The 21,758-nt window shown below is 39.0% G+C and overlaps 1 protein-coding gene across 1 annotated transcript in view; it reads left to right on the forward strand.

Moving 5' to 3' along the window:
- The window catches only part of MPPED2 (metallophosphoesterase domain containing 2), a gene marked incomplete at its 3' end in the record, with an annotated part of 100,543 nt that overhangs the window by 56,182 nt on the left and 22,603 nt on the right, over positions 1-21,758 (forward strand). The gene's annotated exons all lie outside the window — the stretch shown is intronic.

Below are 21,758 nucleotides of genomic sequence, written 5' to 3' on the forward strand. Positions count from 1 at the left end.
AAAATACACGAAACTGCTTTGTTACGTTGCTCAGCAGAACAGTATCAAACTTAGCTGTAAACCACCCTGAAACAATTGCCACATTTTTTGGTGGATAAATAGGCTATATTTAGCCATGTGTGTGAAATAAGACAAAAGGAATTGTAATTATTTCTGTTCTGCCTGCTGGATGCACTTAAAAAACTCAACATCCACTCTGTGCTTGTGGATTAACTGCAGTGGCATCTTAATATGTGTTAGGGAAACTCCATTATATTGTATGTTGTTTAGGTATTTACGTCTGCTGTGCTAATAGATGAGTATGGTAGCATGTAACATCCACACAGCACAAGGTACAAAGGAGCAGGTGCTTTTAAGTGTTATTTCTCATCAGTTCTAGGCATTGTTTTCTTTTGCTTGTAAAGTTGTGATAATAAAATTTCAAGCCAGTTTTGATCTCATTCCACCCCTGTGCCAAGCACATGCAGGAAAAATTGCTGTCCGGTTTTGTACTAAGGAGACGCTTCCAGAAACCTGAACTTCAGTGATGGTGGTAATGATTGTACTGCCTGGCGTTCTCAATTGTCAGCTGAAGTACTTAGATGCTAATTTATGCACACCTGTAAGAAGGGTTTATTGTAAGCTTATAACTTACATTTTTTATGTCAGGCATGCTTTAAAGGTGAAAGTAGGAGGGGAAGAGGAAATGGCAGGGGTTGAACCAAGGAATGGGGCAAACCTATACAGATAATAGAAATTTTCCCCTTCATCTGATCTCTATTGACTGTTCACTAGGCCTTGGTGATTCATAGACCGCCACACACATTGGTGCTTCTGACAGTGCTTTTTTTTGGTCATATTGTGTACATTAATGCTGGCTGGAAAACTCTGATCTAGCTCTGTATCTCCCTTTCTTGACTTAAGCTACTAATTTTTAAATTTAAGTCATAGCCTTTAGCTAATAGTTTAAATTGGCCTGTCGCTGCTTAGCTAAAAAAAAATACTCTAAATCCTGCACTATCGACTAATTGGGAAGGATGATCTTAATTCAGGTTAGGAATCATCTCTTAAAGACATTTCAAAGAAATTTTTTTAGTAATAACAGCATATAACACACAGAAGAAGACAAGGCACATAAGGCCTTGGGTAGTGTGAGGTGGATTTGAGACTCTGTGCAAGGTGAGCAGCTATGTGAGCTGGAAGGTTAGCTGCTAAGATTAAGATTGTGTCGAACTTCTATTGTATGTACGTCTCAGACTCAGAGGGCTTGTATTCTGCAGACATCCAATGATTACACAGTGTAAGCATCTTTTCAGGTTTATTTGGGGCAGATTTACCTGAACTCTGCGTACTACAGAGCTGCTGGAGAGATCTGGAGAACGCAGAATCCAAGTCTGGGGAAGAGAGAACTTGGTATTCTGAAATGGAGAACGGTGTGATACGCTTTTACATTTACATTTATATGTACTGGCAGAATGTAGTGATCTTTTTTCCGCTCTTTTACTTCCCGATTCCATAATGGCAATCTGTTATCTTTTTGTCTCTAGCTGTGTTTAGAAGGTCTTTCGTTTTGCAGATATACACGTGGGTTTAGAATGTTTGTTCTGAAATATTAAAGGATGCCTCATCAAGAAACTGAGTTGTTTTAATTGTAACAAGTGAATGGCATATGTATTCTGAACTAGTCATGGAAGACAAATCTTGATTATTTTTCCCTATAATACATTAATAACTGGATTTTTCCGATCAGTGATCAATGGGAAATGAAGCTAGATTGCTCGAAAGGCATGCTGAGCTCCAACCAAGTGCAGACTTCTCTGTCTTGAAGAATGTTTCATTTGTGTTCAACTGTGAAAAAACTGATGTCAAAGCATGTTTTGAGCAACTGTTGATGTGGAGTTGAGACTATCATTTTGAATACAGCGTTTTAGATTAGCTAGTCTGTGTTCTGAATGTAGAGATGCAGTGTCGTGTGTCACGCCCCCTGCAACATTTCCTGGAAAATGTGAAAATTCAGCTAGTTTCCTGCATTTTAGTTGGTCTTTGAGAGGAAAGAAAAGTCACATCAGAGCTAGAAAAATCTGTTCCAAATCTGTTCTGTGCCTGGAAACTGAGACAGAATGATCAGAGAAGCCTGTTAGCACTTTCTACATTTTTTTCCTCCTTCCCCTCCAATCACATCTCACTCTACTACTATAAATCTTCAAATTACTCCAAAGGAAGAGAGTTTCTGGGGGTTTTGTATGTATTTATGGCCTCCTACCCCAATTAGTTCTGTCACAGGAGTGGAACAGTGGTCATTAACCCAGAAGATGCTCCAACCCTAAAATGAGATAAGTTGGCACCTTCAATTTATGTGCATTTTTGTAAGTATTTCCAGAGGGGAAAAAAAATTCTCATTTGCTGATAAAGCTACTGGTTTTAATTTAAAAAGAGGGATCAAACCAAGAATAACGGCTGTGATTCTGGAGGTTTCAGGCTGTCAGGGGTTTCTGAGAAGTAATTGCCAGAATACTGGGAAAACTGGCTATAAGTCATCTATCTGTTTAGAAAATGTAAATTGCCAACTCAGTGTAACTACAGAAAAGAAATATCAGTCCATATTCATTACATGTTATTACTCGTGGTACATCTGAAAGCTTTCTAAAGACCTAAGAGAATTCAAGTAGTGCCTCCTAACTTACAATTTAGTAGAATTTGTGTGTAGAAAATAACTTACAATACACGGGAGCATTCATGTGTATTTGCAATTGGAATGTGCGGTGGTGCATATCAACAGCCTCTAAGGAGCAGAAAATGTGAATTTAGCCTGATGGTTCTGAGAGTATTAAATGGCATTAGCTGGAGGGGAGTTGAAAACAAGAGTATCAGCCCCTAAAAGAGAAAAGAGCAAGGGTGGGACATGAGTCACGTTCAGAGCTCTGCTCATTTTCAGAGGTGGAGAATGTAACTGACATTGTCACACCTTAAATAAGAGATTCTTTGATGTACCTTGAAGGAGCAAAATGGCTGAAGATTTTCCATTTGTTCTATAGATAACAATCCACAAAAACATTTCCCTCCTTTCTCTTCCTTTTGACTTTGCCCTATGAACCTGGCTTCTTTGGTGGGAAAATAATTGATAGTTTATACTTTATGCAGTCAAAACTCTTAAAAGATTCCAACAGAAACATTTTCTCCTTTGGAAATACGAGATTGAGGCTACTTGCTGAACAGGACCAAAAATACAAACAGTAATGGATATATGAACTTTTAAATCTTAAAACTCCCTTTGTGAAGTATACATAAGCATAACTCATACTGATGTATCTCTAAAAGGGTAAGGCGAGACAGTCTGTTTCTACTGCAGATTCAGATACTGAATATGTATAAGTGAATGCGTGTAAGTTTTACTTAAATTCAAATGTTCTTTTAAAATATGTGTGGTTTTTTAAAATTACATTTGAAATTGTTCATCTATGCTAAGGACTGAATTTACTGTAGTATGCTATAGACATTTGAATACAAATAATTCTAGCAATGTCTGTTTTCTAATGAAGCTTTAAAAGCATTCAAACCACCAGAGAACTGCTGTTAACTGGAGCCAGAATTTGTTTAAACCATGTTTTGACAGAAGCAATTGTTCAGGGAGAGTATTTTTCTCTGTTTTATTTTATTCTGCTGTTCAGCTCTACAGGTAGCTTTTTTGGTTTGTCTGAAAGACAAAAATAGTTGAAAAAATATTCTGATAAAGTTCTCTCTGTTTTTGTGTGTGTGCGTAGAAATTTTTGTTAGTTAATTTCATGAATAATGAGGCAATGGGCTTATTTATGGATTTTAAATTCTGTTCTCCATAAAAATTCCACAAAAAATGTCACAAGCTGTAAGTATTAAATAATCTAATAAAGCAATCATTTACATTATTTTTAGCTATTAAAGTAAATGGGCAAAATCCACCCATATCTAGCAGAATGAAAAGTAAATCTGAAGGTCCAAGACTTTCAGCATATATATTTGTTTAGATAACTATAGATAGATGAATCTTTTTGAGGGAAGAAAATGTTTAATATAAAAGCTAATTCAATATAAATCAATGCATTTTAATGGTTAACGGAATCAACTTTAGGGAAATAACTGAAAAGCACAAACGGAAAAGATTAAAATTGATTATTTGAATAATGACTGAAATCTGCAATTTGCATCATTGTGATGAAAATCAATTCATCCTGAATGAAGCTGGGAATAAAGCTCTTCCCTTCTGACAGGAACAGCAGCATTGTTCAGCAATATCCTGCACATTTGTCAAGTTGTAGCTTGTTCAGGTCTCAAGAACAGAAGCACAAAGCTGGCCTCCCAGTTGCTTTTAATGAATACTAGTGGGTTTTTCCTATGTCCAAGAATTTGATCTGTAGGGTGATCCAGAGGTCAAGAACAAACGGCTCACTATCGCTCACCTCTGCGAAGCCAAGGCTTTCATTTGCTTTTTTTAGTAACTCTAGAGGAAGTGCCTTAACTCTTTTTCAGAAGCAAAATTTTAATTGGCGTAGATAATGCCACTTTAAGAAAGTATAGACAGGTTGAGCCATCTCCTTTAAAAATAATGTTTTGTGCAAATTTTTTCTTTTTAGCCCAGTGTAAATTTTGAGGGTTTCATCAAATGGTTTTCATCAGTTTGAAATTATTTCTATAACTCTGTTTCTTCCCCTGCTTCATTTGCAATCATATTTTAATGCAAGTAGCTCTAAGTTAGTACCTCTCCCTTGTTCTCATCAGTGTTCTCAGACTTTGTGTTTATCCTGTCAGAAAAGCGTCAGATGTTGTTTTTTTTTTCTTTTCAATTATAAGTTTTGTAATGCATCATGGATTTTGCTGACAGTCTTGAAGTTCTTGAAATAGCAAGCAAATTAACAGCAGATACTGAGTGTGAGGACTGGAAAACCAATTGGCAACTCACATGATGGGATTCAGATACACTGATGGTTTGGAATGGATCTCATTTCTTTTATTTTCATAGTCTTAGTTGGCAATTAGCTTGTGCCTAAAAAAGGGAGGAATAGAAATTGGACAACTCAGCAATAAAGTTCTTCATTGCTATTTAGTAGTGAGGAAACTAGGGAGAGACTGGACAAGGCTGTTGGTGGTGTACCAGTTTTTCAGGAATTCCGGCGTTTATGCAGTAGAAGTCAGCAACTGAGAAAAGTCTTGGCAAAGACCAAAGTCTTCTGCCTGTGTGTTAAACAAACACACCACCACCACTGTAGCATGGTTGTGTTTAAAGGTGCAGGCTTCTGTTTCATTTTTCTTGGCATTTGTCCTTCAGGTCTCTTATTTTAGGATTGAAGAAAGTATTCCCCTCTGTCTAGAATTGCACTGGTTTGTTTACATTTTTTTGCCTCATTGGAAATGTCGCTGATTTTTCTTCAGTCTCCTTGATATCAGATTCACTTCTAAGTAAAAAATGGTCCTGTTTACTTTTAAAAGCTTACTTGCTTTTTTTTTTTAAAAAAAAATAAATACTGGAATATTTGTAATTTTAAATATATTACCTCTTAAGTCGTTTTTAATACTGTGATACTAACCTGTCCTGTCTAATTCTTTGGAAAGCTGTGCATCCTGGCACTGGGGCAAATCATGAGATCTTAAATCTTTCCTTCAAGCTTGACTTAAGCAGGAATAAGAACTTCAGAGTGTTCATTACTCATGTAACATACAAACTCTGTCTATTCATGGGTAGAAGTCTAGCCAGTTAAAACAGACATAAAATGGTGGCTCTCCTGACTCTTTTGAGTCTTTCCTAGTGTGGAAACAGGGATTTGAGTTCCTTCAGAGCAGTACCAAACAGATGATTGTGGGAATGTGCTCCGTATCTCTAATTCCTCCTTCATTTTCCTGGAGTTCGGTAGGTGCTGCACAAAAAAAAAAAAAGCAAAGAGCCAAAATGAACGGTAGCTGTGCTGTTGAGAGGCTAATTATTTATGGTAGTCTCCTGTTCGTAGGTTGCAATGTGTTTTGCCCAACAGTGAGGTCATTTTGATATACAAGTGCATACAAAAGCCACAGGTTGTGCTTGTGTTTGTAGTTGTGCTTTGTCTTTATGTTTTTCACTTGCCAGCTGTCCAGGAGCAAGAAGTTCACTTTCTTTTCACTGAACACTGGAATAATACGGTGGTCAATGTGGCATTTGTGTGTGCTGAGCAGGCTGAAAGCATTTGCATTCCTGGAGGAGTTAGGAAGAGTAGGGATTAACTAGAGTACTACAAAACTCCCGAAATTTTCAGCTCAGCTGCTACAGACCTCCTCTTGGGAGGAGTTCTGAACCCCGTTAAAGAACAGGAGCTGGGGAGAGAGGAGGGAAGGTGAGAGTTAACCCAGATGTGGAGGTACACTGTTCCTTACAGGATTGGACTCGGTGCTGTGTGTTGGTGCTTGCTTGAATAAATTCGTCTGTGCAGCTTCTGTACTTCAGGACTCCTACTTTTCCATTTCCTTCTACCTGCATGTGCCCCATACCTCTTTGTGGTGGTCTAGTGCAGAAGGGAAGAAAGACAGAAGTGAGAATACCATGCTGTTAAGGTTACCTGAAAAATTACTTCACTTGAAGACAACCACCTTCACAGTAGGAGGGTGGAGAAGTAAGAGAGGGGCTTGAGCTTTGAAAAGCTGACATCAGAACGAATTTTGCATTGGATGGTGCTCTTCAAGCCCCATTACTTTCTTTCCTTCCTTACCCCTATACCCTAAGCAGGAGGAATTAGGGATGCTTTGAGTGACAGGCAGAGAGGCTGCTGGAGGACCTGTGGGTGAGTGCAAGCCAGGACCTGGCAGCTGGGGCATGGAGCAGGAGGAGGTTCAGGACCTCTGGAGGAGCTGGTGAACCATAGAAACCAGGACTCCAGCAAGGAGCTAAGTGGGAGACCAAGACTTTGCTGTAGGGGTAGGTGGATTACAGGAGGGATGTGTCACTGGTAGGGCGAGGCGCATCCAGCCCAATATGCATGTATGTGCGTGGGTTTCCAGCAGGATATTTAGATGTAAACAACACATTGGTGCATTTGGTGGGGAGTTACCAGCAGTGCTGCTGGTTCAAAAACATCGGCTGCATGAAACATTTCAAAGTCTGGAGTTGTGACCCTGAGTGAGAAGAGACTACATGGGCCCATACCTGAACAGTGTGAGTGTCAGCCCACGCTGGGAAAATATAACGAAAACCCCGTGCTGCAACAAGGTACCTACATGTGCCAAGTTTGGGACATGGGTAGTTTCACTGACTCGGTAAGATTCGTGATAAGCTTTAATTAAATATATAATTATCAATTACATACATACATGGTAACAGCTTTGCTGAGTTAAGTTGTAATTGGAAAAATAAGGATACTTTCAAATGTCTTTACAAGATGTGGTGAAATGAATGAGATTGGGGGGGAGTAATGGGAGCAGGTAGGTCTTGTCCTGTGTACCATCAGGTGTGTGAGAAGAGCGTATAGGTGGTTTGCTTCATACTCCCATCTATTCAGGACAAACAGGAAAAAATTTGAAACAATTTACATTGCTTCAGGTAGAGCTGATGATAAAGCTCACATGATGTGATGGTGATAAAATGAAATAGAAATGGAAGAGAAACTGTGTGTGAAGAACTGTATTTGGTTTTTACAAAAGTAAGTCAAGTAGCAAGTGACTAGATTTTGTTAGCTCCCAGTGAAGGATAAGATTTCTTATGACTGTCTTCAAGATGATTTGGGTCATATTTATCTAATACTTATTGATCAGAATGCTAACTTCACCCAGACATCTGTATAAAATCCTTGAAGTAATTCACAGAGGCTATGAAATAAAGCAGAAATTGCACAAGCACTTCAAATAAGAGAACACTGATCATGAATCTGAGCATAGACATAAAGGTCAAGCGTGACAACTACATTCATCAGATTTTCATGAGAATCCGTTCAGTAGAATAGATCTGGCACCTTATTTCAGAAGTGGATTCAGTTCATGGATTTTCAGCTCATGGATTCAGTAGAAAATCAATGAGCCCACTGGGTAATTATAATCACTTCTAAAATGTTTAGGTGCTAATCTGTATTATGGCTTGTGTGCAGCTAAAGTTTGAGAGTTGCCGACATTTCTGACTCTACTAGTTAAATATCAAAATCTTAATATGGCTGAGAGCTATGTTTGTGTATGCACACACAGAGGGAAGGCTTAAGCAGTGGTTTACAAGCAGGAAGATGTCAACAGCTTATCGTTGTGCCTTCATAGATGTGGCTGAGTTGCATACACCCTTGCGTAAGTACAGAAGGCCTCACAAGCTGCGATGCCTTGCTACCTCCGCGGTTAATTTTGCACAGTCAAGGACATCGTTTTACAGCTTGCATGCACAGCGTACCTGGGAGAAAATACTGGGAATTGCCACCTGCTAGCTCCATTCTGTGTTCCTATTCTTTAGTGTTCTAGATAAATGCTAAACACGATATCCTTTAATATATGTGCTTAGCTGTTTGCCTTACGTAGTGATGTGCACGCCATGCTTGGAAACCTTGTGCCTATGGCTACTTTGACAGAAGAAATAATACTTCCTAGAAAATGAGCTTGTGATGGTTTGAAATCATTTGACAAGTATGTCATCATCTTTATTTTGTAAGTAATGTTGTGAGTACTTGAATTATTGTATCTACAGATCTGCCAGCCTGTCTATCCTCTGCTTCTGGAGAGCTCTTGCCTTCAGTTTTGATGCTTCAGCAGCATTTGCCGGAGGGGTACAAGAAAGTTGTGTGGTCTGGTTCTTCAAAAAGCCAGTTTATTTCTGTACATAGGTGAATAAGTGTATCTTACTGACAAAGGCTGGTATTTGCAGCTGCTAACTGTATTGCTCTCTTGAGGAAGGTTTACGGGTTTGTGCCCTGGGAGTATACTTAGGGATTGTGTATCACCTCAAACTTTATATAAGAAAGCTTTATGTAAGAAGGAAGGATGAGTCTTTCAGTCTCCTTTTCCTGGCACAGATTTAATACATCTTGTTTCCAAAACTGGGAATGTAATAAAAAGAAATGGCAAGAAAGGTGTTCTCTTTAACACCTCTCTTGGTGTTCCATCTGGGCTGCTTGGGACACTTCCGTGTCCTGCATCGCAGGAAAATGGCGGAGAAAAGGCAAATTGAGTGCTAGTCTGAAAGCTGTAGTACTAAAGTGTTCCCGTTTTTAATATGGGATGCCCCAATACGCTATAATCTCCAGGGTTACAGCTTCCTCAGCTTTTTTTTTTTCAGTTCTTGGTAAGTTTGTCTCCGTCTTCTGTTTGTGAATATAACACAGATTTTGCATTTGTTGAGAAACCCAGAAAGTACCATTTTAAGGAAGAATATCTTCCATTACTTAACCTGAAGATCCTTTTTAATAAACTCCTAGATTTATAAGGTTCAAGAATGACATTGCTTATGTTCTTGTGTGTATAGCATTGGAAGTGGTAGAGCTTTTGGGAAGGCTTAGAAAATGTGAAAATAATTCAAGTACAGATCCCTCTGAAAATACTGTTTAATCTCTCTGTAGATAGAGATACTCTTTCACATAAAGGATGAAATGTGTCCTTTCTGAAGTTAGAAGGACTTCTTTAGTTCATTCAGGATTTTGGACAGCAGATTGCACGTGTTTAATGAAGCACTGGCTACGAGTGGTACCTGCAGTTGTTCCTGAACACTGAAGCAGGCACAGATACAGCGTTTTGTGTTGCCGTTATCTTTACGTTTTGTTACAGCCAATCAAATTGAATACCTTCAAAGGCAGAGAAGTAGTTTTCCTTGGAGGCATGAAAAAGTTCCATCATTTTCCATATGGTATTTGTGTAGACACTGCACATAGTTCATACATAACTTCTAATTGTTGTGGAACATCAGCAAAACTCCAGGTAATGAAAAAATGCAAGTTAGCTAGCATTTTCTTTCAAAGGGATTGACTTGTAGGACTTTTCTCTGGCTGAGTACCTTTTGCTCATGTGGTGGAGTCCTGCTCATGGCCAGCAAAATCCACTGACCAGGATGGCGCGGCCGGAGCCGCACACCTCCTCACAGGATCCGGTGGGATATGTAGGGTCACTGCTGGGTCTTGGCATCTGCTACCTCAGTGCAGTGGCAGCAGCTGTTTGAGTAGCAGGCATTTGTTACATGCCAGCGTCGTATTTGCTGATCCACGTATGGATAAATGAAAAGTACAGTTCCTGCAGATTTTATAATCGTCTAGTATCAACAGAAATTCAAGTGATACTTAAAGTGTGAGATGAAAGTATGCTTTATTTCGGAGAAGGATTTTGTTGTTGCTTCATAAATTTTGGAGTTAAAATACAGATAAAATACTCAGAGATGCAGAGGCTGATCGTCCATCTGGAAGTGAGCTGCTTTAGCACAGAACAGCGAGGTCTCACCGTAAGGATGTGCCTTTAGCTGATAATTACTAGCAGTCAAACTACCTAGAGCGTACACCTTTTTCTTATTTATATTCCAATCCTGTAACCTTCCCTATTCTCTCGTGCCTTTGTTCTATTAATCTACAAAACAGGGCTCGACTTGTGATTAGTCCTTAGAGGTTGTTTCTATTAATCAGGCTGCGAAACAGGTCTGCTTGGATGTTCTGTTGCAAGTGCTTAATGTGCTTTCCTCATCAGTCCGTGGCACAGAGCTGCTGGGGTTGTCTTAAATGGCAACGGAATCAGTGATGTGTCTGCTGCACTTTCTTTGTGTTTACATCTTGATTGTGTTGCTGCATGGGGAAAATAGAAAGAGGAAAATAATTGCAGTCCTATAGAAAATTGCTTAAGTTAGTGACATTTGTGGCTGCCCATCGATAGCGAGCTCACCAGCCGCACACTGCGGGATGGATCCTGTTACAGCAGAGCCGCTTGTTAGGTGCATTTTGAATGAGAAGAACCTGCCCCATCTTTAAGCACAAGGGTTAAAATTCAAGCTTTGATCACAGATAAGAGGCTAAGTTTTAAGCTCTTTTATAGAGTTTTAAAAATACATCTATCTCTCTAACATTCAGAGGGTCATTTAAGATAGTGCGTATTTTTCTGCAGTAGGTAGAGAGCCAGACAGATTTCTGCTGATGTGTATATATAACAAAAAATAATCTACAAGTTGGTGGAATATACATTAAAAAAAAACCCAAAAGGAACTGTTCTGTAACGCTTCCATTATTAGAACTTACCATAAAATTACAACAATAAACAGCATATGTAGTGAGAAACTAATCTAGTTTCATTATAGAAGATATTACTAACTATAAAAGCATAATGATTTATGCTTCTAATTAAATACAGTATTTCCTCCCTGTAGGAGGAAAGCGTCTATTTTCAAAATGTACCAGAAGAAACAAAACTGACTCCTAGTTATTTTTTTTTATACTGTTCTTCCTTTGATTTGGGTTTGGGGGGCGGGGGGCACTTTTAAAAAAAGTTTTTGTTACTTTGATTATGTATTTCTTTGCCAACTCAATAAAGTCTGTCAGTGAACTAAGGAACTTAGGCTGCTGTCTGGAAAAAACCCTGGCCCTGAGGCAGCAGGGTTTGCCTCAGCTGCTGTGCTTGCCTCTCACTGTGTTCCTGCCCATTTCTTCTGTATTCCCATGGCACGTGCCTCAGTTTCTCTAGTGCACAAGCTTGAATTACCAGCCTTTGTAAAACTGACCCAGTCTTGACTTCCAGTGAAGTCCACACCTGAGTTCGTGCTAGCTATGCTGAGAATTGGTACCTTACCGCTTCGTACCATCATTTAACTGCTAATTTGAAAGGCTTTGTGCTGCTTCACCCCCAGCCCAAACGGCTTCCTGAGGCTGCGGTTTGTCCAGTTTGACCTTTTGTGGCCTGAAGAGCAGAGTTAAATGCCAGGGTGACACCTCCCTCCTCGGCTGACGCAGTGCAGATGTAATGCCTTCGGTTGTGCCTTATCGCTGACATGATCCCGACGCGAATAGCCGAGCGAGCGGCTTAACACGCACCCAAGTAGCCTGCGTCACAGCAATTAAAGAGAAGGGATTCCCAAATGTATCGTGCCTTGCAAATTCATGGCGCCTGCTCTTTATTGTGTTGGTTGAGGAGGAGCTGGGATTCTGGGTCACCACCTTCTTCACCCTGCGGCGAACCTCAGGAGTTACAGAGGGCTAACCACTTGAAGGTGCCTTATAGTAAAGCCCTTTTTTCAGAGGTTTGCAAACTAGTAGCAAGTCACTTAAATTAGTAATAGTTTGTAGTGTCCAAGGTGATTTTCTTTCCAATTCTAGCTGTCTTTGGATGTTTCAAGCCACCGCTGTGAAATTTTACATACATTGTTTTTATTAGGAATTCAGAAGAAATTGGCCTCCTAATGTGGTTTTCTCTAGTCCCCTCTGTGTAATTTCAATTTCACCAGCTATTTCTACTGGGGTTTTTTGTTCTTTCTTTTTTTTTCCTCCCTCCTTATCATTTCCCCAATTATCAGAGAAATCACTCCTCCTGCATTGATTCATTTTGACCAGAGTCTGGAAGGCACAGAGAATCAAATTAACTAATATTTTACTTTTGCATGTGATTAATGCTAATGCTTACAAAGAAGAAAATACTTTACTGTGATTTAATTTTCATTCTCTGGTTGATTCCCAGTGATTTAATTTTGCAGAGGGTTGTCTCTCTGCTTATTGTCTTTTATGGAATCATTGAAGTTAGGAATGGAAAAGACTTGTAAGTCACTCTGCCTTTGCAGGATTGTCTCCTACACTGTTTTTGAATGTTTTGCCCAGTTTCAATGAATGAAGAGAAGGAGTTTTAGTTAATTTCTTTCGAAATTGTTCTTTAGTGTAGTAGGTGTTACTAATGGAATTAATATTCGGCTTAATTCTTCCTATGTTCATTTCATTTTTTAAAAAACCCAAGTTGTACCATGTTTGATGAGGTGAGCGTGTTTCCAGTACCTTTCATGATGCATATATTCTTGTACCTTTCAGGCCCTGTGTCAATTACATTATATACTCAGTCTTTGTAATCCTTTCAGATTTTTCTCTTTTGCTCTTTCTTATTTCTGGTAAGTGGTTTTTTTATTATTATTCCTGGGTATTGGTTGTTCATTGGTTGGTTGACTGTCTTTTTTTTTTTTTTTTTTTAAAAAATCTTTCACAAGAGGCTCAGAGCCAAACCCCAGTAATTCTGCATGGATGTCTCTAATGTACTGTATGTTGAGTGGAGATCCTTGGCTAGTTGAAAAACTGATGTGGTATGGCAACTGTATGTTTCATTGCTTCTGCAGAAAGTCCAGACTTGCATCACACTGCCTTTTTGCTGTCTTGTGATACATCCATGTGTGTAGCCTGGATCATTTATTCTTTTTTTCCATTGGTGTTGCAAGCTCATACATAATTTGCTGTCTGCTGCTGCCCCTAGGTCTTTCAGTTTAGCTTAACAGGTTTCAGGTTTCTTCCTCTCACTGATTATTTACATTTTTTTAATTCTTCTCGGATATATTAACCTGCATTTTTTCAAAAGGAATCCAGTTTTCTTACTTCTCTCAGTGTTCCTAACCTCCTTTTGCATAATCTCTTTACCCACTGTCATGTTTATAACACCTCTCACTATATTGAAATCTGTGAATTTAATTAATGTACTGTTTACCCGTTCTTCCAGTTCATTAATAAAGATGTTAAATAAAACTGATCCTAATACCAATCCCTGTGGCAATCCACTAGCACCTCCCTTGTGCTGCTGTGATCTATTTGTTTATAGCCCTTTAGCCACTATTCATCCATGTGATAGTCCTCACGGGCAAGCCATTTTTAGGCTTTTGAAAAGGGTTTGTATCACATTTTGCCAGAGTCTGGGATGATACAATCTACTATATTATTTTAATCTACAGACTTGACTGAATTTAATATATTTACAAAAATTAAATGTGATTGAATAGAGCTTATGGTTTTGGAGCACTTTGAAATCTTAGCAGCTGAGTAGCTATAATTCTCCTTTCTTAGAGCAATTACACCTCCTCCACCCCCACCCACGCCCCACCCCAGTTACACCGTAATTTTATTCTGTGCTGAATTTAGACTTACTAGGAGATAACTCCCAGTATCGCTCCTTAATTCATGGTGTACAGATCAGCACCACGTTTTGCACTGCTTCTCCAGGATCTGATTTTAAAAACAAAAGTACTCCAGATAGAATTCTTCTGTTAATATTTCAAGCTTTGAATTGTCTATTCATTGTTTGTTAGCAGCCATCATGGGCAGAGCTTTATTAATTTTTAATTTTTTATATATATATGTATGTATGTTCTATTTGAAATTTCGTTCATGTGTTTGCAAAAGCAATAGTAACTCTTGCCTTAATTTTAAGTGCACACTTTCATCCTGTGACATTTGTAAGATTTATGTGTTTGTTTAAGTTCAACATGGCTTTAAGTGCTTTCTTACTGTGCAGCTTGGGGATATGTATCATTTGGTTAGTAGCCCACTGAATTTACATTTCATTCAAATTCAAAGATATTTTAAATTGCAATAGGAAAAATCTTTTGCTTCATGACTTTTTCCATTTAAGTTGTGTGCATCTATATAAACTTGAATAACAAGTTGTGCCATCGGCAGTTGAATAAAAGCAATCTTGGGAAATTTCAGTTTCTTTTATGTATGTTTGGCTTGATTTTACAAGCACCATGCAAAAATCAATTTTTACATTATGAAGTGTAGTGTGGAGAGTTTATTTGTCACAACTTGGTTGGAATGGCATGCTGTTGAAATCACATCTGAATCATCGTAACTGGGAGAAGAAAAGGTATTAAAATATGGGTCACAGCCCTCATTTATGACTGTGCTAATCCAGAGCTATAGTAACATAAAACCAGAGCACTTGTTACTACCTTTTGGTTGCTTAGGGCTGGGGAGTACTGCAGTCTGAACAAAGAAATCACTTGTGGCGTGCACGGTGCTCGTCCCTTGCTGACTGCTCTGAGCCAGGATTTCTTGCTTCTCCCTGCTGAAGAGGGCAACTTCTCCAGTGACGCTAAGCAGTGAAATACTGTATTAAATGACTTTTAAACCAGTGATTTTTGATGTCACCCTGCAAGCATTTAAATCCCACTGAAATTGGGGAAGGGAAGGGGGGCTGGGAGACGGCTTAATCTCAGTTCCACAATCAGTAATACTGGGTAAAATGGGTCAGTAATTACCTGTTAATACAGGTTTCCTCCAAGTCAGCCGGGTTTCTGGTTCATTCCCCAGAGCATAAAATAGGGAGTGTGTGCTGGCTGCCAGAGGGACGCAGTGACTCCTGCAGTTGTGCTCCAAATTTTGAACGGCCCAAGTTTATACTGGGTAAATGCTTTGCATCTTGTTGCTGCAGTGCTTTGGTTTGAGGATTGGGGATTTGATCGAGTTTTGATCTAGTGCTAGGTACACTAAAATGGGATTTACTGCCTTGTTGAACCATGACTTCAGAACAGAATTAGTACTTCAGTAAGAGCTGCTAATAGCGAATAGTGAGAGATGGAGTGACAGGTTTGGTATGTGTCTTTGTACTTACGTAAACGTAAGGATGTCCTATTTGAATTAAAGTGCTTTCTGTATAAAGCAGATAATGCAGAGTGGCCATGATAATATTTTCAAACAGTGTTATTTAGCTGGCGTATGTGCTTAGCGTGTTGAACCCTTGAGGAGAAATCCATTAGGAAGTTACTGTGCCCTCCCATCAGGGCGCCGTGTGATTTGCACTTCTGCATGTATGTGAAAGGCAATTTCACATAGCTGACCGCTCTGAAAAAATTTTAATTCAGACATATTTCAGAAAGACAAGTGGGTAAAAGAGAGATGAAGTAAATCCATTGGTTTCTTCAGGAGGCAGACTGTTGGGTTATGAGTTCTTGGTGTAGAGGAGAGAGTGCTCTAGGAAGGTGTCCATAGTTTGTGAGAGCTGGTGACAAATGCATGTCAGAAATACCTTCAGAATTAATAGTTAGCACAGTTACTATGCTACTAGAAGAACACGTATCCTCAAGGGGGTCTGGTCCTTCTGCTTCTTGAATGATACTGTGCTGGTATGCATCAGAGTTTAATGGTACGACTTTTTAATTATAAGGTTTGATCTATATTAATTGCTGCAGACTGTAGTAATCAGCAGAACTGATTTTTTAAAGTTTGTTTGCAGACCTGCAGACTGCTAGGCAGCTGCTGCCTATACTGATTGTGCTTCCAGTTAGAGAGCCGCCTGGGTGCCAGAAGGATGGAGCATATGGATGAGGGAACAGGGATGGGGAGACCCAGCTCTGACACTCTTCTCACCGTGTGAGGAGCAGGAAGGAAGGAACTGGTTTCTTTACCTTAATTTCTTCATCTGCAAAATGAGGCTTGTAATACATGCTTTCCTCACTGCTTACCATTTGGACAGCAGTTTCAGCACGTGAAGCACTGTGGAAGTGCCAAGTTTTACTGTTAACTTATTTTTAGCAAGATGATCCAGGAAGGTACTGAGCAGATGCAGACTTACTTTCATGAATGATTTCAAAGGAGCCAGTGGGACTGTTTTGCCTGCTTGAAGTTTGTGTACTTGCTTAAGTACTTGGCTGGATCATTGCACTGGAAAGCTAAGTAGGTGTCTATTTTTTGCAGGATAAGAAGGGGCGTATTTGAGATACTGTTGAAGTGGAATAGATAGCTGTGTTGCTTGAAGTGGGAGCTGATAACGTGTGATTTCAGGACACTTGAAGCCCTCTTCTCCAAAAAGAGAAAGGTTAATAAAAACTGAATTTCCTTCCTCAAATTTCTGTTTTGGATGATGAATGCATCAGTCATTAATAATTAGATTATTAAGAAAGGTTAAAAGAATATAGACAGGCTTCAGTGTGCACTGCAGTACCGTGGAGTCAGGGAAAACCATCTGAAATTGTTCGCTGGAAATAGTCTGCTCTCATGTTGCTATCCAAACCCAGCAGTGGGCTGACTAATGTGCCTTTGCTGTAGAAACTGTTCCCCAGACTAAGTCTGTGCCTGAATGCCTGTGGGGAACAACTTCTCCCAAGGAAGTGATGAGTTGTCAAAGACGTGGGCAATCCCAGCCCTCCTCTCCCCACCCCAAACTCCAAGTCCAGCCCATTTGTTTTCCACAGAGCTGTTGGGATGTTGCTTATTTTTCCAATAGATCCGCCTTGGCACTCAGTGTCTGTCGGGAAGATATTCAGACTTCAAAGGGATTTAGACCTTCATTTGAGGTTGGGTTTGGGCCACACGTAAGCACCTGTGGGAAGAAATGCACCTTTGTACCTCACAAAATAATACTCGTTCCTACCTCCTAATAACCACCTCCTGCTCTTTATTTAAAATCGGATTAAAAATGGAAGATTCAATCATCAATCAAAGGCACGTCCCAGGTATTTCAGGAAAGAGTCCTGCAGTCCAGGCAGTGAAAACTGACACTTCTTCTTACCTTCTATCAAAAGCTGTGTTGAAATGTAGGGCCTGTTATTGTATATTTATTCAGGCATCAATCACAATCAAGCCTCCTGCTAGTTCATCTGTAAGGGCATTGTAATCCTATTTTTATCAGTTCCTTCCTGTACAACAGACAGTTAAAATAGCATGAGTAGGGGTCAGGAATATCTTAATGGGTTCGGTTCCCAGAGATATCAGTGACCAGAGGAAGAGTTTTGCCGAAATTTCTTCCTGAGCTGATAAGGTAGATAAACAGGAGCAAGGTGCAGAGCGAGGACAGGCTGTGGGAAGTAGAGCATTGGATGGCACCGTAAAGGAGCTGTAGAAAGATTAGGTGGATGGTATTATTTATGGAAAAACCTCAGGAGCGGATGGAAGATAAATGTTACCGTTTGCCAAGTTACCCGTTTGTAAAAGAAGGTGTTTAATTTTTTTCAAGATGGGCTGGTTTAAATCTAAGTGATTTTTATAATTAGCTTTACTCTTGTTTTTGCTGTTGTACTTCTAAAAATCTACGAGTGATTATATATTTGAACAAAGCTGATTGTCGCTGATTGACAGCATTTCATTCTTGTTAACTTTGGACGGTATGCTACTGACTTATTTAAATAACAGCATAGCTTACTATACATTAGAGTCATTACATTTTTATTTTACACTTTATATTTTTGGTATATGCATTTAAAATTTTTCTGGTTAAAAAGTGATGAATTACGCTTTTTAAACACTTTTTTTGTCATTAATTCAAGCTGTCTTTGGATACAAATTATTAGAATTAATTTATGAATGAACAGAGAGAACAGTTTAAAATTTCTTCTCTTACCAGAATAGAACTAACTTAGAACTTCTAAACACATAAAGAAAAAGTAAGTTCATTACAGCAAATTTTATCTTACAAGACAAAGTATTACCTTTGTCTCAGTTTTTAAACTGGTCTATTGTTCCTGGTCAAGCTAGTCTTTCAAGATTGCAGAGATAATGGACCTAGTCTTTCATACTTAGATTTTATTCATAAATTGCAGGTGGTACCCTTGCTTTTCTGATTCCCAGTTTATTTTTTTCATTTTAATCAAACGTTAATATGCACTACTTCTGTGGGCTAAAATAAAAAATACATTATCTTCCTCAAAAGCAGAAGCTAATCTTGTAAAAATCTGTTTCAGCAAACAGTGATTCTGAAAGCTTATTTGGGAACTTCTGCCAGTTCAGTGGCTTTGAACTTTAGGAGCGCTAAACATTGATTATTTTTTAGCATATTAATGATATTAATATATTATTGTAAGCATAGAGTTCACATGGGTACAGATTGACGGTCAATGTTAAAAGTAATTAGCCGTCCAAAACTGTAATAGTGTACTTAATATAAACTAGAATTCGTTATGTAAAAACTCTAAATAAAAATCCATGTTAATTAAATCAGAAATGTAAGTTTGTCTCCCCACCACCATTTGTTGTTTGAATCTTAATAATTTCTACTGCAAGTCTGTGATAAACTTGCTGAAGAGAGCATCAAAGCCACAGGTCAAGCTGCTTTGCTACTTGGTAGGGTCTTTTTGCCTCCCTGTTCTGCTAGGGGTTGCAGCTGCATGTGACACTCGGTTTTGTGTTTAGCTACACAATATGAGAAGGTTATGCCCACAATGTGCTGAAGATTTTGAATGGCATTCCACCCTGGTTTTATTTTAATTTTAGTTGTTACTTATTCTGTGTATTCCAAAATACCCTTTCCCATGGAAACTCACCCAATCAGTAAAGTCAGAAGTATTTCTGGAGACTGAATGCCTTTTGCAAGCGATAAAAGAGTGAAGGCGTCAGCATTCTTCCATCGTGAATAGTGAAAACTAGCAACAAATAATAGAGAGGCCATCCCACTGATTGCAAACTAAAACTGCGTACACAGTAAGCTAAACTTCAGTTTTTCTCTGCTTCTGGAGTTGTGTGATGCTTTCTGGAATGCATCTAATGCAAATTGAGATGAACTTGGTCAGCTTGTGTACAGCTTCAAATTCTGGAAAGCTGTAGAGCTCCTCACAAAGTCTGGAGAAGCTCTTGGGGACAGGCGGTGCTTTTGCTGATGGATTCAACCCGTCAGGGCTGATAGCAAGCAAGCACTGCAGGTAAGTCTTCCCCAGGGATCTCTCAGAGATTTTCTTGTTTGCCGTTTTTGTTTCTGTAATGGAAGTTCGTTGTGTTTTTCAGCCTACCTGTTGAAAGCACTGGCCTTTCATACAGAAGCGTCATGCTGAATTGTGCATAACAAAATCTTAGATATCATAATTTTGTAGCAGCTGACCTTACAACATGAGCAATTAAATCTTACTGTTCGAGGAATAAGCTTTAGTTCAAGAAGAAATTCTACACGGTTGCAATAATCTAGGTTTTTCTCTTATTGTTGTTCTTAACTATCCTTTCAAGAAGTATTACTAATTTCTGGAGACATGGTACGTAAGTTAATTCAAAAGTTGGTCTTTTTTTCCTCTTCAAATGACGAGGTAAATATTTGTGTGAGCAAACGATACTATTCTAGTTGGAATAAATAGTGGGGGCGGAGGGGGTTGTGACTTTCATGTCACAGCTTTCATATAATACTTTCGATTCTAATTATATTGCGCTTTCCTCTCCCCTAACTCTAGTTATATTTCGGATTAATTTGTTTTACCTCAGCAAAAGCTGACAAGAAAAGGCAAACTTGGCAAAGGTGTAGAAGCCGCTCATTCTTGATACTCTGTTCCAGAAACTACATTTTTTTCATTAGCATGCTGATTCTTTAGAAGAGCTGCCCTCCAGATAGCCGGGCAGCCCAGGGAGCTCCCCCGGCTCTGCAGAGAAGATCAGTCTCATGCTGCTGCTCTGTGGCTCCTACTCAGATACACGGCACTTGTAACTGTTGAGGATTGAAAAGTTCCTGTTAAAACTTGAAGCAAAGAAGTTTACAGACTGTGGTTTCTGTGCTTGATTTCTCAAATATGTGATGCACTTGCAGAAAGTAAGCAGGGGAGCCCATCCCGCAAATTTCGATGTGAAAAAATTCGTTTCTTATAAGCGGCTCCCCTGAATGCGTGTCAGTAGTTGTGCATGTTTACGGAAACATGATCTTCTCTTCCCGCTTCCTCACTGTGTTCTCACCATTCATATCTACTTCTTACATTTTATTCTGTGAGGATTTTAAATAGATAATCAGTAACATGACTCTAACCCTTTGTGTAAAATTTTGCTAGCTCTAGAGAAGATGATGCTTTGTAAGCAAGGTATGATCCAGAGCTCATGTCATCTTTCCATTGACTTCAGTGAGCATTTGGTCTGGTCTTTCTGGTTCCGCCTTCATGGATTTCCAACGTTTTAGTATCAGTATCACTAATGAAATGTGTTATGCAATAACTCTGCAGTAAATGTCTTGCCAATAATCACCTGGAATTAGATCTTGATAGAGTTTAAATCAATGGTCAAACTTCTCATTTCAGTGGGAGATGAAGTTTCAGTCCCTGTAAATGACTGTCAAATCTGGGATGAGAAGATAGAGAACCGTTGTTCCCCCCAAGACGGACAGGGACTCACTCTGTTTTGATGTATTTTGCAGTCAAGCAGAAGTTACTGTATAAACCTTACATTGTATGCCTGATATTCTCCAGCTAAAATAAGACATTGTGCTTGTAGAGACTTTGGTAAACATATGTTTTAAAGGTTAAATGGTGGATTATAAAACATAGAAAATGGCAAATCATATTTACCTGTGTGCCTGCATAGCTCTTGTAAGGCAGCAGACTGACCTGGGTGGCTTTGGACAAGGAAATTGATTGCTGTGGCTGTGCAATATTGATGGAGCAAAGAGAAGTATGTCTGGATTTTAACACCACCAGACTAACAGGTTGCAGTGATTTTCAGTCTGCTAGTACCAAGGGAGGCTTTTTGGGCTATGAAGTAGTATCTGATTTTGGTACCATGTTATAAAGCATGGCACTTATTATAAATAAATCTACTGTAGTCATCATAATGAACTATCAAATAATTATCTCTGATAGTTACCCTATGTGAACTGGTTTTCATAATTTAATATCTTTAAATATGCTAAAAAGTGTATCTGTTTCCATGAATAGTGTGAGCAAAAGGCCCTGATAATTAGGTCATTTTCTATTCTTCCCAAAGAGAATTACCATCTAAAATATTTATAGGAAATATCTCGATGACCATATAATGTATCATACCCAGTTTGAATTCACTGTTTCCTATAGCTTGAGTTCACTAGAAGTTAAAATATCTTTGTATAACATGAGTAGAAGTTAAAAGTGTTATTAGTCTCCATTTTATCATGAAGTTCTATTGACAAGGGTAAAATTTTGAGTGTACTAAACGGGGTGGGGGGGGGGGGGGGAGAGAGGG

The sequence above is a fragment of the Cariama cristata genome, unplaced genomic scaffold, assembly GCF_000690535.1.
Source record: "Cariama cristata isolate BGI_N322 unplaced genomic scaffold, ASM69053v1 scaffold10149, whole genome shotgun sequence".
Taxonomy (NCBI): Eukaryota; Metazoa; Chordata; class Aves; order Cariamiformes; family Cariamidae; genus Cariama; species Cariama cristata.